Source organism: Dysidea avara, chromosome 1, assembly GCF_963678975.1.
Source record: "Dysidea avara chromosome 1, odDysAvar1.4, whole genome shotgun sequence".
Classification (NCBI taxonomy): domain Eukaryota; kingdom Metazoa; phylum Porifera; class Demospongiae; order Dictyoceratida; family Dysideidae; genus Dysidea; species Dysidea avara.
This window is the reverse complement of record NC_089272.1, coordinates 52,415,659-52,431,236: the sequence shown is the minus strand read 5'-3', so window position 1 is coordinate 52,431,236 and position 15,578 is coordinate 52,415,659.

Sequence of the window (15,578 nt, the reverse complement as noted above, 5' to 3'; positions counted from 1 at the left end):
CTTTGCTTGATCACGTGATCTATTTTAATTACATTACGGCGCGTGCTGGCAAATTTGTGGGGGTGCTCCAGCACCCGTTGCACCATGCACTCGTGCTTCCTACGCCTCAGCAATGAATTTTGTTGGAGTGGCCTTAACTAGCTATAGCAGGGCCGGCCTTAAGGGTAGGCATCTACCTAGGGCCCCAGAGCTAAGGTAGTCAGGGGCGGCCGCCCCTTCGCAAACAGGAAGGACTCTAGCAATGTGTACTTGTGCGAACTTACCGCGTTCAATCAAATCGCTTGCCTGCTCATTTAGTGACGTGGATATCCGGTTTTGGCTAACTTGATATGCGGCAAACTATGGCTTCTGTTTTGCTTGCCTCGAGTCTTGTCCAGTTAGAACGAAGGAATAAGGATGGCATATTAAAAAAGTACAACTAGAGTACGTTGAGTAATCTTGTAAGTTAGAAGCGGTGAATTTTTTTTAGCCTTCCACTGGATATGAATATCGCAATGAGTAACGATAATCAGGTGCAATCTAATTACGAAAAACCACGTCTCTCCCACTGATTACATTCCATTCACACAAGTACACTATGCTAGAGTCTCCAGACTCTTCCTGTTTGCGAAGGGGCGGCCGCGCCAGACTAGAGCTAAGGGGGGGGGGGGGGGGGGGGGGCAAAGCTCTAAAACTAGGGCCCCAGTTCTCAAACTACAAATTCAGTATGTAACACTAGGTAACTCTTACTTTTAAGAAGATAGAATCATAATATACAATCGTCGATCGAGGTACACATCGCCGATAAGTATGAATCACGTGATATTCTATAGCTAGGAATGTATACTGGGATGCATTGGTGGTTGCATCATTGCACTGTGCACTAGGATGCAGCCATACGCATTAGGAATTCATTTAATGTCATTAGTAAGATGTTGCATTCAGAGACGTTGAAGTCCATCTGCCATTCATTTGTATGACCATTAATTTTTATAAGAGTAGTTAAGTCATCCTGCAGAATCTTCTGATCACTTGGTGAGTGTATACAATGGCGGATCCAGGATGGGGCATTTGGGGCAAATGCCCCCTTGTAAATGATTTTTAGTCTAGTTGAAAACATAGCACTTTCCTATGAGAAAATAAATTTTATATCCAGATACAGTTAAACAAATTAAATATTATGCAAACTACCTACAACGGCTGTGTCAAAATACAAAGAATCATGGCAGCATAAACAAACGAGTTAATATCAATTAACAAAGATAAGGGTAATAAAGTGACAAATTTATTAAGTTAATTGCATTGCAATACCAGAAATTTGAGGTCACGAGCCTACTGATTAAAAATTAAATTGACATACAATGTTTGATTGGCTCAAATAGCTGTGTACAATGTCCGCTTTATAGTGAAGGTAATGAAATAAGTATAAATAGAGGCTAAATGACCCATTTGGTAGGAATGAAGTCCGTCTACATGTGGCAATACAGACTATGGTTCAGTAGGCCCAAATGTATGGGTTTAACATACAATAGACTCACTCACCCTACAAAGTTGGTTGAATCTGTATGTAACCAATCGTTTTCACCTGATTATTAACGTGTAGGCTAAAATCTTCGCTAAACACAGCCATCTACTTGTGGTTCCAGGCCGTCCACAGTGGCGGATCCAGGGGGGTTTCATTGGTTTCCACGGAAACCCCCTTTGAAAAATGATTGCGTAACAATTAAATGTTTTAATTATCGCGGCGTGCGTCTCGATCGAGATACTGTAATTAGAGCAGTCACAGTAGCTACTAAAGTAGTGTGTAGGAAGTTTTTAATATATTTTATGTACTATTACTAGGCTGTGACCTTTTTTTTTTTTTTTTTTTTTTTTTTGGTCTCACCTTACCAAACCAGACGATGTAGTGCAAACGTTTGCGTATCTCATGTCAATATATATCTCCACCTTCTAAACTGGAAACCCCCTTTATAAATTCCTAGATCCGCCACTGGTCCATAAATGTCCTGAGATGCTCCAACAAATTAGAAACTGCTTCAGTCTTTGACGTATTGCCTACGTCATTCGTCATTAATAGGCAAATCCAGCACTGACCTTACTTAGAAAGCTCAATCCAACTAATTATAGGTGTTCTGTTTTCTCCCTCAAGTAAACTACGAAAGTAGTAGCTAGCTGAAACTGGCGCCAAATGAGATAGTCTACTTTTCAGGGTATATTAAAATCACACATCGAACTAGAAAAATGCTTGTAATGAAATCAGCAGATTATGATGGGTGTTGTTTAAAACTAAGGAGTTTTGAGCATGCATGTACACAGTGCTGCGGCAAACCCTAGAGCATGCTTTAACATGCTCTCATCTAGGGAGGTCTGGGGGCATGCCCCACAGAAGATTTTTTGAGAATTTACCCATCTGAGGTTAAATCTGGTGTAAATTTGGACCAAAAATTGCTTGACTAGTTACGCTAGCGATAATAACATGACTGAAGTATGATTTAATAGACCAGCTTCCTACAGGACAAGACACTAATGGCATACGTGTTGTGATACAGACTACATTATAGTCAATCAAATCAATTAATTAAAAAATGCAATAACACGCACACATGCATACACATTATAAACAATCATCAGTTTAGTCGGTGACTTGTGGCTTCCTGATGAATGGTTTTGTATAGACGAGCTGCAGGCTATAAAAGAACACGTACTTGTAAATTACAACAGCAATTTTGAAAGAAAGAAAGAATGAATGAAACAAACAAACAGTTTATATCTCACCGGCAGAATGTTCCTTAGCTGAGAAAGTTAAAGCACACAAACAGTTATTTCGAGTATCCCTTTGATGTGGTTAACACTCTAATTTATAAGGTATAAATGTGCCATGATTAAACCATGCACACACACACACACACACATACACACACACACACACACACACACACACACACACACACACACACACGCACGCACACACGCACACACACACATAGACAGACAGACAGACAGACAGACAGACACACACACACACACACATACCTACATACACAGTATGGCTTTGAAGTGTACTAAGTGGAAGCAAATTTTGAGGTTAGTGCAAGATAATATTGTGGTTTGAGACTAACTGACTTCAAACCCTTTGGAAAGTGTTGGTTTGAATCATTAGACATTTATTCCAACATATGCACAGCTTTAAAAACATCGCATTCAAAAGTGATTGCATTATTTGAATATTTTACACAGGTTGCCTACACTAATGCACACGACCAAAAAATGTACTAAATTTCTGGTATTGGTCAGTTCACATGCATGAACACTTGATGGCATACAAAAAGTTCTTTGGTATTAATTTTTCAGAGATCTAATAGTCTTACCACAGGCCAAAGTATTATTTGGTTACCTTGGATCATGTTTTTCTACAAGCTGAGCCATGAGGCTTCAAAATAATCCACTACACATTTGCACCCATAGCCATGCAACAGAGGTGGATTTCTAGAGATGTGTACAGTGTACTTTGAATGCTCTAACAACTGGCCAACTTATTTATAAGGCTTGATACTTAGAGACATGGAGACTCTAGTCTAAATGTAGGAACGTCAAGGTCTCTGATGTACTCAAATTGAAATAAATATACCTTTACAACATCTGGGCACCAGCTATCTCCATACGACCTGCTCTGGTGATAACCACTGCCTACCTTCCTCTGCCACCATTCACTACTGTGTGCTCATGTTACAGGTACAGTCATGGGAAGTTACTGTTCATCATGGCTATACTAGTGGTTATGGCTTAAAGACTATAACTATAGTTGGCTGCATGGTGGAAACTTCAAACCTGTAGCTTCTCCTTGCTAAGATATTTCTCAATTTATCCATGCGCATATTATGTCGACAGCTTGCAGAATGTTCCTTAGCTGAGAAAGTTAAAGCACACAAACAGTTATTTCGAGTATCCCTTTGATGTGGTTAACACTCTAATTTATAAGGTATAAATGTGCCATGATTAAACCATGCACACACACACACACACATACACACACACACACACACACACACGCACGCACACACGCACACACACACATAGACAGACAGACACACACACACACACACACACACACACACACACACACACACACACACACACACACACACACACACACACACACAAACACACACACACACATACCTACATACACAGTATGGCTTTGAAGTGTACTAAGTGGAAGCAAATTTTGAGGTTAGTGCAAGATAATATTGTGGTTTGAGACTAACTGACTTCAGACCCTTTGGAAAGTGTTGGTTTGAATCATTAGACATTTATTCCAACATATGCACAGCTTTAAAAACATCGCATTCAAAAGTGATTGCATTATTTGAATATTTTACACAGGTTGCCTACACTAATGCACACGACCAAAAAATGTACTAAATTTCTGGTATTGGTCAGTTCACATGCATGAACACTTGATGGCATACAAAAAGTTCTTTGGTATTAATTTTTCAGAGACCTAATAGTCTTACCACAGGCCAAAGTATTATTTGGTTACCTTGGATCATGTTTTTCTACAAGCTGAGCCATGAGGCTTCAAAATAATCCACTACACATTTGCACCCATAGCCATGCAACAGAGGTGGATTTCTAGAGATGTGTACAGTGTACTTTGAATGCTCTGACAACTGGCCAACTTATTTATAAGGCTTGATACTTAGAGACATGGAGACTCTAGTCTAAATGTAGGAACGTCAAGGCCTCTGATGTACTCAAATTGAAATAAATATACCTTTACAACATCTGGGCACCAGCTATCTCCATACGACCTGCTCTGGTGATAACCACTGCCTACCTTCCTCTGCCACCATTCACTACTGTGTGCTCATGTTACAGGTACAGTCATGGGAAGTTACTGTTCATCATGGCTATACTAGTGGTTATGGCTTAAAGACTATAGCTATAGTTGGCTGCATGGTGGAAACTTCAAACCTGTAGCTTCTCCTTGCTAAGATATTTCTCAATTTATCCATGCGCATATTATGTCGACAGCTTCCATAATTTGGTCACATTTTAAATATGCATTCATGTAGCAAACTTTAAACTTATAGGAGTGGCCTCAGAAGATCTTGTTTAGGTTAGAATATGTTAGGAGCAAATTTAGACAAGTCCATGATTTTTTTAAATAGAATCACAACAGACCAACCAAGTGGTAAAACTGCATATGTTGGTCATCACTTGTAGATCCACACCATCTAACATTCTGTGGGCAGGGAAGCAAACTCTGCACAATCCTTTGATGATAGAATGGTCCAACGAACCATTCTGGGGGTTTGCCAATGGCTTGGAACTCTCATACACCATCTGCAGCTGATTAAATCATCTACAAAACTTTACTTTCGTCTGTCTCAACAAGTGCAAGTGAATAATATAGCAGTTAGTGTTGCACCGATATCAAAATTAGCCAATTATTACAATAACTGATATTAAGCAACAAAATTAGCTGATACCAATAACTGATCCAATATACTAATAACACTAATACTCATAACAAAACAAAAAATCTTTAGTCCATAAACCAAAAGTGTAAGGAATTAAACAAGGTAGACCGCTTGGTGAATCCATTTTGTATAGTCGTGTTTTGAAACGCCTGTGCAAAGAAATTATCCACTTTACTCCTATGGTTTGATATTCATTAATCTGAGATCAACTGGCTCCTTAGGATCAACTCCTAGGAACTGGCGGAAAATTTTGTTTCAATACCATTTTTGAAGCTGCCCATGCAAGAAGTCTATTGCTGGCTTATTGACACAACGGCTGCAACTTATTTGTGTGGTTAGCAGGAATAAGTAGCACAATCACGTTACATGTATCAATTATGTGTGAGCAATGTCTCAGTACACTGCACTTTAAAATGATCAAATAGCAACAGCGCAGGATGATTTGATGCTAGTTTCCTCTTCATGTTGATGTAAGGTAAAATGATTTCCTCAGTGTAGTCTCTTGCATAGTGCTGTCATTACACTGAATAAGTTACGTACATGCCAGTCATTGGGAAAGTTGACTTGTGGAAGACAGCAAGGTGTTTTACTTTCATACACTAACTAGCTTAAGGGTGGTAAGAAATCGCCTTTCATCATACCTGCGAACAAGCAGTGGTCTGCCTTTTTTCATCTTTATCAGCCAACCCCTTTTTACTCCCTTCAACTTCCATTGTCAATGATTCTGGTGGAATTAATTAATGGCCGTGTGCAGGTAAAATATCCTCTAAATCAACAAAACTGTTTAATATCCAATAAAAACTATTCTTTGATGCTGTCAAAGTGTTCAGGTGCAACCTTGTTCTTACTACAAGATTCCCATGCGGCTCAACAAACTCTAGGCCCAGCCTTTAGTTATTTTAAATCTCTGAATCCACCATTCTCTTTTGTAAATTGGCATCTCTGCTTTTACAATACCTTCTGCTGATGCCATCCCTACTGCAGTGTTAACAGCAGTCCCTCACTCACGTGAAGGTGCATGTTTAATGTAGTCTTGGGAATAGGGACATAACACATCTATAAAAGGTAATGAAACAAGCTGTAGTAGTCCATGATATTAAATCACAGTAAAACAATTAGAAGTAATATATCCCTACTGTCAGTGTTGGGAAAGTTACTTTGTAAAAGTAACTATTACTTGCAACAGAACTCTTTAGTTACAGTTACATATTACCCATAAAATAAAGTAACTATAATAATATTACATATTATATTACTTTGTGTCCACAGCCTTAAGCTGTCACATGTGAAACTACTACTTTATCACATGACACGATTGCGTTGTTGAACAATGTGCAAATCTTGGTTATAAGTAAGAAGCCAGTGAATAAGCTTCATTCAGTAGGCTTTGTTACTTCGTTGTGGCAAGGCGTTACTCAGTGGATAACTAACGAGATTAGTATCTTCATTACTTGTAGTAATAATATTACATAATATTAGACTCGTTACAGTAACTATATTACTTAGGTAACGCATTACATTTGCAAGTAAAGTAACTTGAGTTATATTACCCGTTTTTATAGCGTATTTCGTTATATTACTTAGTTACCACAAAAGTAATAATATTATGTAACGCGTTACTCCCAACACTGCCTGCTGTACATGGTATCCTGGGAACAGTAGGGATATAACACTTCTATTGTGATTCAATATTGTGCACTACTCCAGCTTGTTTCAGTACTTTTTATTGATGTGCTATGGTTCCTACTCTAGTTGAAAATTCCAAAATTTTTGTGCAATTGTAAATATATCCCCTTTTCTTTTTGGGACGTTTCACTCTTTGTGGTGGCCTTTGTGTTAGCAGATGTAATAGGATCTGTTAGAACTTTATCTGATAGCAGACCACATGGATGTCGTTAAATTTCAGACGACAAACTTAGTGATTATTACTTATCGATTTCTTGATAACTGTATAAAGTACTACATTCTTAGCTCTTGTTAAAAGTCCAGTTGAAAGTTCAATGTCTCATTTCACACTTCAATCACTGCAATATACACACACAACTCACAAACTTAATACAAATAGAGGTGCTTATTCAGTACAGGCTTGACAAATTAAACATTAAAAATACCGACAATTCATCAATTTTTTGCCAAAATTTCCTAGATACATTTTTTGGTTATGTGGGGGTGTTGCATGGCCACTCCTCAGTGGAATTATTTGTACATTATCATTAGTTTTATTTGGTTTTCATGAAGAGTGGGCCAATCCAGTTGTTGAAACATGCTTGTAACACTCTAGTATTCTGAACAACAATTGATAGAGTGTGAATACCAGCAAACTGCAAGAATAGGCCACTCCAAATAATGGTGGATCCAGGATGGTGCATTTGGGGCACTAAATGCCCCCACCTTGTGGAGGAGCCATACTTCTGATTACAATACTAAACTTTATGTCAGGCCAAGATCAGCTTATATAACTCACAAAAATATGCACATTTTATTAGCATTTATTACAAATTCACCTGAAACCAAAGTGAACCAAGTCAAACTAGCTAAGAAATAGTCACTCTGCACCTTCGTGTGTACTAAGCGCTTCTAAAAATAATTTTGTTGTTTAAGACATTCAGAGCCTTTTAAAGACTTCACAACCACATGCATCTGCAAAGGCCAAAATGTAAAAATCAACAGTGAGATACTACTAAGAGGTGTATTATTTGCTGCTTCAAAAATGTAGCAACTAACTAACAAGAGAATCTGCAGCTGGCTCTCCCCAACCACCTACAACTTGGCCTGTTTGTGCCCCTCCCCTCCCCTTGCCAGGTCCTGGGTCCATCCCTGCCAAATAAATTCTCTGTTTTCCTGTCCTTCTCATTTGTATGCAAGTGGGCAGTCCATTTATAATTTATATTGGCAGCTTTTCAAGCCATTATTTACCTGGGTACAGCCATAGCAAACAGCTTAAAAATATTTTCAGCTTGTACTTGATCTTATATGTTGCAGGAATTGCCTCGGCAGGAATAATACAAACATGAATCTGTGCCAAAATGATAGCACACTGACACATTAGCTGACAACCTACAACATTGATTTTATGGAACCTGTACAGATACAAGAAAACTGGAAAATAATGCCGGGAAGAATTGTAAAGAGTAATGGAATTTTTAGAGCTGGCAGTAAACGGCTGCAGGCAAGAAACAGAGAATTTATTTGGAATGGCCATAGATTCCGTAAGAATCAGGTTGCAAGGTTTCATATTCACAAGTGAAGTCATGGACTAACTTTAGCTAACTCTGATCTAACATTTTCTTTCATCTATGTCCACGCCACAGATGCCCAAGACAACGAATCTCCACAAATTTCCTTAAATACTTCACATATAATTACAATTGTAATAATAATGATAATAAGAACTTTATGTAGTTTAGGTTATAAGTAAATTTGCATAGACCCCGTGTGCACTAATTATATAAGATGTGATATGGCAAAAAGTTGCTACGGCATCAGATTTCACAATGATTTATGGGAGATTTCGGCGGGAAATGAGGGAAAAAGTATCAAGTGTTCTATTGCAAAAGCTTTCCCTAGGCAGGGTAACTCTCCATGCAACAAGTATGTTATGTATTTTTACCTAGTAACTTACTTTTTAACAGCACTCCTCAGTACGTTTATTTCGTTACATTTAAAAATAATTCCTAGCATGGAACGCATGCTGTGTAACAGTTTGGGGACCATCACTGGGAAGTACTCTACTGCAAAGACTTCAGAGGATGCAGAACCGTGCAGTAAGATTGTGTTATGACCTAAGAAAATATGATCACGTGTCTGAATTTTATCATAGATTGCAATGGTTGCCACTGCCTTATTATATTCAGTTTAAATCACTGTGTAAATGTAACACCAGTACCACCAAGTTAAATGTATTCCACTTGAACCACCAATTGCTTTCGGTGGAACTACTTCTTATAGTACAAGGACACCAGTATATTTTGCGAACATACCTATGTTCCGCTTATGCTTTACTCAACTTTTTTTCGTTATAAAACCATTCAATGGTGGAATGCATTACCATCATCTGTAACTGACTGTATTAATTCTCCATTTTATGAGTACATGGATGTCCTTAAGCGGCACTGTGACTCACTCCTTTGATAATATGATTGTAACTATATGCATGTTGTTTGTGTGTGTGTGTGTGTGTGTGTGTGTGTGTGTGTGTGTGTGTGTGTGTGTGTGTGTGTGTGTGTGTGTGTGTGTGTGTGTGTGTGTGTGTGTGTGTTGTAAGTTGTTTACCTTGGTTGTCTTTGTATCAGTTATACCTTGCTTTGTTTAGTTTTGCGTGTATTATCTATTTTATTTTATTTTCCAAGAAATGTGCAGCCTCAGTTTGAGGACTAACGCACATATGAAACATGCATACAAAATGTTTTACAATGTGATTGATTATGGGATTACTGATTGGTAGGGGAAAGTAATAATAATTTCAGTTAGTGTTTAAAAATTTGTAATGATTGTTGTTGGATTAGGTCAGGTGGGAGTGAATTCCACAGTCTTATTGATCTAGTGAAGAATGAATTACTGTACTGATTGGTCCTTGCATAGATGTGATAAAATCTTTGGTCATGTTCTCTGGTGTTGGAAGTGACAGGGATTAAATCAACAGGAGGTATATCAATGATGATTATGAACAATTTTGTAGAGGAGGGTGATACTGGATACTTGTCTGCGGTGTTCTAAACAGGGAATGTTAAGGTCAATGAGCATGTTGGATACGCTGCTGAAACGTGAGAAGTCAGCCAAAATGAATCTGGCAGATTGCCTCTGTACTCTTTCAAGCTTATCAATATCTCTTCTGATGTGAGGGGACCAGACAGGACTGGCATATTCTAAGATTGGTCTTATCATGTTATTATAACATTTCAATTTAATTTGTGCAGGGCAGGACTTAAGATTTCTCTGTAGGAATGCTTTGACTGATAGAGCTTTGGATGTGATGTTAGTAATATGTGTGGACCAAGACAAGTCATATATCTATGTATTGTAATGTGTCCCTCCGGGCAAGGAAGAATGGCTGTAGCCGATCGCTCGGAGGTTAAATATATATAATCAAAATCAAATCAATAAAGTGCCACGCCTTAGTGCACACAGGGTCTACAAGTACAGTAGCTGTACTGGTTGTGGGCACAAGTTGCCCACAGACCTTTAATGCAGGCTCCCCTGCATAAAAAAGCAAATAAAAATAAAATAAATACATAGGTCTTTAGCAGACATGAATCCCCTAATGATGCAGCCAGTGATATTCATAGAAGCACAAGGACTGTGCACAGCTGGCATTTCAGCTGTCCCCGTGTTGACAGACCAGACTATAGCCAGACCATCTTCCCGACCCCATGAGAAGAAAAATTGGTCTGGCCGACATTCGGGTCTGGCTACATGACACTATTAATAAAGCATTTGGGGCGGATCTAGGATTTGTAAAAGGGGGGGGGGGGGGGGGGCTAACTCAAGGTTGGGTAGAGGGGTTCGCATGCTGGAACTAGGGGGGTCTGGGAACATGTCCCCCCAGGAAAATTTTGAATAAATAGATGCTAAAATACTGCAATTTGGAGACATTTCCACATAAAATTCATAATATTTTCTGCCTGTAGATATTTTATATACTGCCTTTAGATTATAGGTATGGCTCTCTAAAGCATTTTGCTAATGGAAAAGTTTGGTAGGTACAGACAACCAAGTACATGATGCACCCCTCTCACAATTGCACAATACTGAATAGGTGCATGTTAGAATTATTAAGAATGTTGAAAGTTGAAAATTTTGAAATTTGAACAATACAAGATTGAATCTGAGAGCATTTTCAATGGAAATTGTGTACTTGAATTAAGTATTGCCATACATATTAGCTACACTAGTAGATGAAAGAAGCCCTTTAAACAGACCAATGCACTTCATTGTATGTATAGGTGCTGGCAGATTTGGAAAAATTCCATAACAGAACCAACTACACGTTTCCAGTGAATGTTCTATTAGAGTAGTTAGCTGACTGCTCTATTAGAGTATCTCGATCTTGTACACCTCCAATGCTGATCCTGGTCCTTGTTACATAAACTTTAGCATAAATCCACTGATAATACCTTGGAAAGATGTTTATAAGGTAATTTTATGAGTATTTGTATTATTAGTGATCATATAATTATGCTAAGACAAAATTTCATTATAATACTCAGTATATTGATCAAGTAAAGCCTAAATATGAAGGGGGGGCTTCAGCCCCCAAAGCCCCCCCCTTCCTGGATCCGCCCCTGGCAGCATACTGTACTATAGCTACAAGTAACCTTACGCCGGCTCTTTTTCACTTGACCCTGACTGCGCGCAGGGCTGAGTGAGCAGAACTACGTAGTAATCATAATCACAGGTAGCTTCTATATTCACAGCTTGTGTTTGTCACATTTGTCACACCCTTATACCAGTATTATTGGTCTACACCGCAGGACACCGCAAAATCACTGAACCTGAGTGGAACCGGAATCAGGAATGGAATGGATTGGAGCGGAGTCAGTGACGGAACGGAACGGAATCGATGCTTTTGTGCACGCTGTTTACTCTAATAAAGTAATCAGCTATTGAATTCTCTTCCTGCATTTTATATTAGCTAACTGAGTTAGTGTTCACTGACACATTAAAACTATGCTAAAGAATACTTGGGCCATAGGCGATTGTAAGGCCAATGAAACTTGATCACTAGTTTCTCGCTCAGATTTTTGAAAATTTGATGCGGGCGGGCGGTCATTATTCATTATTCATTATGCACAACACACATCCAAACATGAAGATTTCTGCCAAAAAACAGTGAGATCTACATTGACTACTCTTGCATTAGCTAAAGTACTGTGTGGTGTACGTTACTAGAATATTCAGCTAATTCTGTAACTCCTAAACAAGTGACTTTTCCATTAGAGTATAGCTGATTGCTCTATTAGAGTATTTCAATGTGAAATACCAATAATGAAATTCCATGCGGGTGTATCAAAAGCATGCGGGCGATGACGCGAAGTTGCTAATCAAATTTCATTGGCCTAAGGAGGGTTATGCCCCCCTGCTGAAAAATAACTTTTAAGAAATCTTGGGGAAAGGTTGCAGTATAGATTGGCATTGTTATTTTTAGCATTTTTCTTATATTTCATATTTTTAGCATAAATTTTAGGCTGCTTCAAGCCTTCAAATTGCAAAATCCTGCAGCTTCTGGGAGTTGGGGGTTGCATCCCCAGACCCCCTGAAATTCTACTTTATATTACAACCATATGACAATAGTCATGCTGATCCCTACTTCCCCCCCCTCCCTGTAGGTCAGGTCTAGAATCACCACTGACGGTGTAGTCTACCTATTCTGATATCATAATTTACTAACAAGTTTGAATACTGATCCAGCTGTAAACCCAGGGGATTATATAGATTCATTGTGTTACAATTCACAATAAACTGCTTGGTTCGCTAGCCAATTACTGCATGTTTTTAAATGAGTTGGATCCTTCAAAATCTTCAGATCCTGATAAAATCCCACTGAAGTTATTGAAATTATTAGCTGATGAAGTTTCACCTTGCCTTCAACTCCTGTTCTCTGCTTCTTTACACCAAGCAAGTTAAGGTATTGTACCAGCAGATTGGAAGAAAGCTATTGTGTGTCCAATAGTAAAGAAAGGTGACAGAAAGAATCCTTCGAACTACAGACCTGTGTCCTGGACTTCTATTTGTAGCAAACTCATGGAACATGTAATTTATAGTAACATAATGTCTCACCCTGACACTTACAACATTCTCTCATGATCACCTAATCAGTTTGGTTTCCGAAAAGACCACTCAGCTGAGCTTCGACTCATACAAACAGTTCATGATCTAGCTGTCAGTTTAAATGATAGAAACCAAACTTCACCACTACGGTATTAGAAATTCAACCTTTAAGTTGGATATCAGCATTTTTATCCTCCCATATTCAACAAGTTACATGTGGTGGATGTTATTCAAGCCCTACTGAAGTACTGAATGGCGTTCCACAGGGTACGGTACTGGGGCCCCTTCTATTCTTATTATATTAACGATATTTCTAGTCAAATATGTAACATCATCATGTTATTTGTATGCTGATGATTGAATATTGCACCAACAAATTGAGACGCAAGCTGACTCTAGAACTTTACAAAATGACTTATACACCCTTGAAGAATGGGAGAGAATAAGGAAGATGAAGCTGAATATTGATAAATGCATGGTTGTAACAGTAACACTTAAAAGTAACCCAATAACAACACAGTACACTTTACATAACCAAAGTCTCATTCAGTTAACTCAGCCAAGTATCTCGGAGTTACAATTGATTCCAAGTTGTCTTTCAATGCATATGTCAATTCCACCTGTAAGAAAGCAAACTCAGCACTGGCATTTCTCTGCAGAAACTTCAGATCTTGTCAGAGAAATATAAAAGTTGATCTTTATTTAACATACATTAAACTGATTCTTGAATATGCTGTGTCAGTATGGGCTCCCCATACCAGATTTGCAATTAATAAGCTAGAAACATGCTACACGATTTGTAATGTCAAATTATTCTCGGACAATTGGTGTCACTGATATGCTCAACTCACTGAACTGGAATAGTGTTAAAACTCGAATTAAAGAACTATACATTTGCATACCTTCTATAAAATTATCTATGAATGCGTAAATTTATCAGTTCCAAGTTACTTCCAATATTCTACACAAGCCACAAGGGGCATTCGCTTAAAGTTCATTCAACCATCTACCAGGATTGACGCATATAAATTCAGTTTCTATCCTAATTCCATACAGCTATGGAATAATTTACCTGATTATAATAGTATCAGCACAATCTCTTGATCATGACTTTTCAAAGGGTTAAACTTTATTAATTAATTACAACATATTGTATTATACTCATGTATATGAGGTTTACAATTATACACAACAATAATTAATAGTAATGTCTTGCTAGTGAGTCAGAGCCATGCAATAATAACCTGTGGAGGGAGGCCATTCCATTCTCTTCAGTAATTTAGTCAGCTAACTGTTCATGTAGGCATCTATGTGAAGTAGTAGTAATAGTGGAATTGTTCTTATCCATCCATAAACTCTCCTTTGAACTCTTTTCTATAGAGATCCAGTAGCTAATATAATAATTAATTAGTATTATGCTATATGTTATAATTGTAAAACTCATGATCACATCAGTGAGTATGCTACAATTGGGGTGTAGGCAGGTGACATGCATGCACACACAAACATGTACTCACACACAAACTCACACACATGCACTGATGCACACAAATAATTAAATTATTTACAGCTGGTCTATTCACAGAAATTAGGCGAGCATTCCTATAATGGCATTGAACCAAACACTGATGATGTTGAAAGAATGCATATGGTGGTGTTAACATTTGTACTTTGTTCCAGAAACTTTACCATGAGCACTGTCTGACAAAAACACGATTTATCCCTTGTATATTAGTGTACATACAATAGTAAAATATATATTCTGCATTAGCTATATACCCCTATATTATCTCTAATTGATATGCCTTTGGGGACTGCATCAGCATGCAGCTATAATATTGTGCATAAATATATTGTAATATGTGACCAGATTTACAAAAAGGTACCTTTTCCACATATTTTTATATACTTGCTATGTAAATGCAAAGTGTCAGGAAAGCATGCATATGCAATGATAGAAAAGTTTAGTTCAAAAAATGGGTCACATTTTGTGTGTGAAAAAGGGTACACAGGAAAAGTGACATTTCGACTAAAAGTCTGTATGCATGGAAATGTACAGGAAATGTCAGTGTTGAATTTACTAATATTAAACCTGGAGTAAATCAGTATACCGTAAATGTCACATGTTGTGACATTTCTTAAGACATTGGAAATTTCATGTGTTTGGACATCTCCTCTGCCAAACAGTACTTTTGACACATTGTTAGAGTTCCTGGTATTTACGATCAGAAATTTGACATTTACATGAGATTTCCTAAGTCAAGGACACATGGCATGCAGTGAGATTTCCTATACTATTAAGAAATTACATATAGTCAAGGACACATTATAGTGAGGTTTCCTGTACTA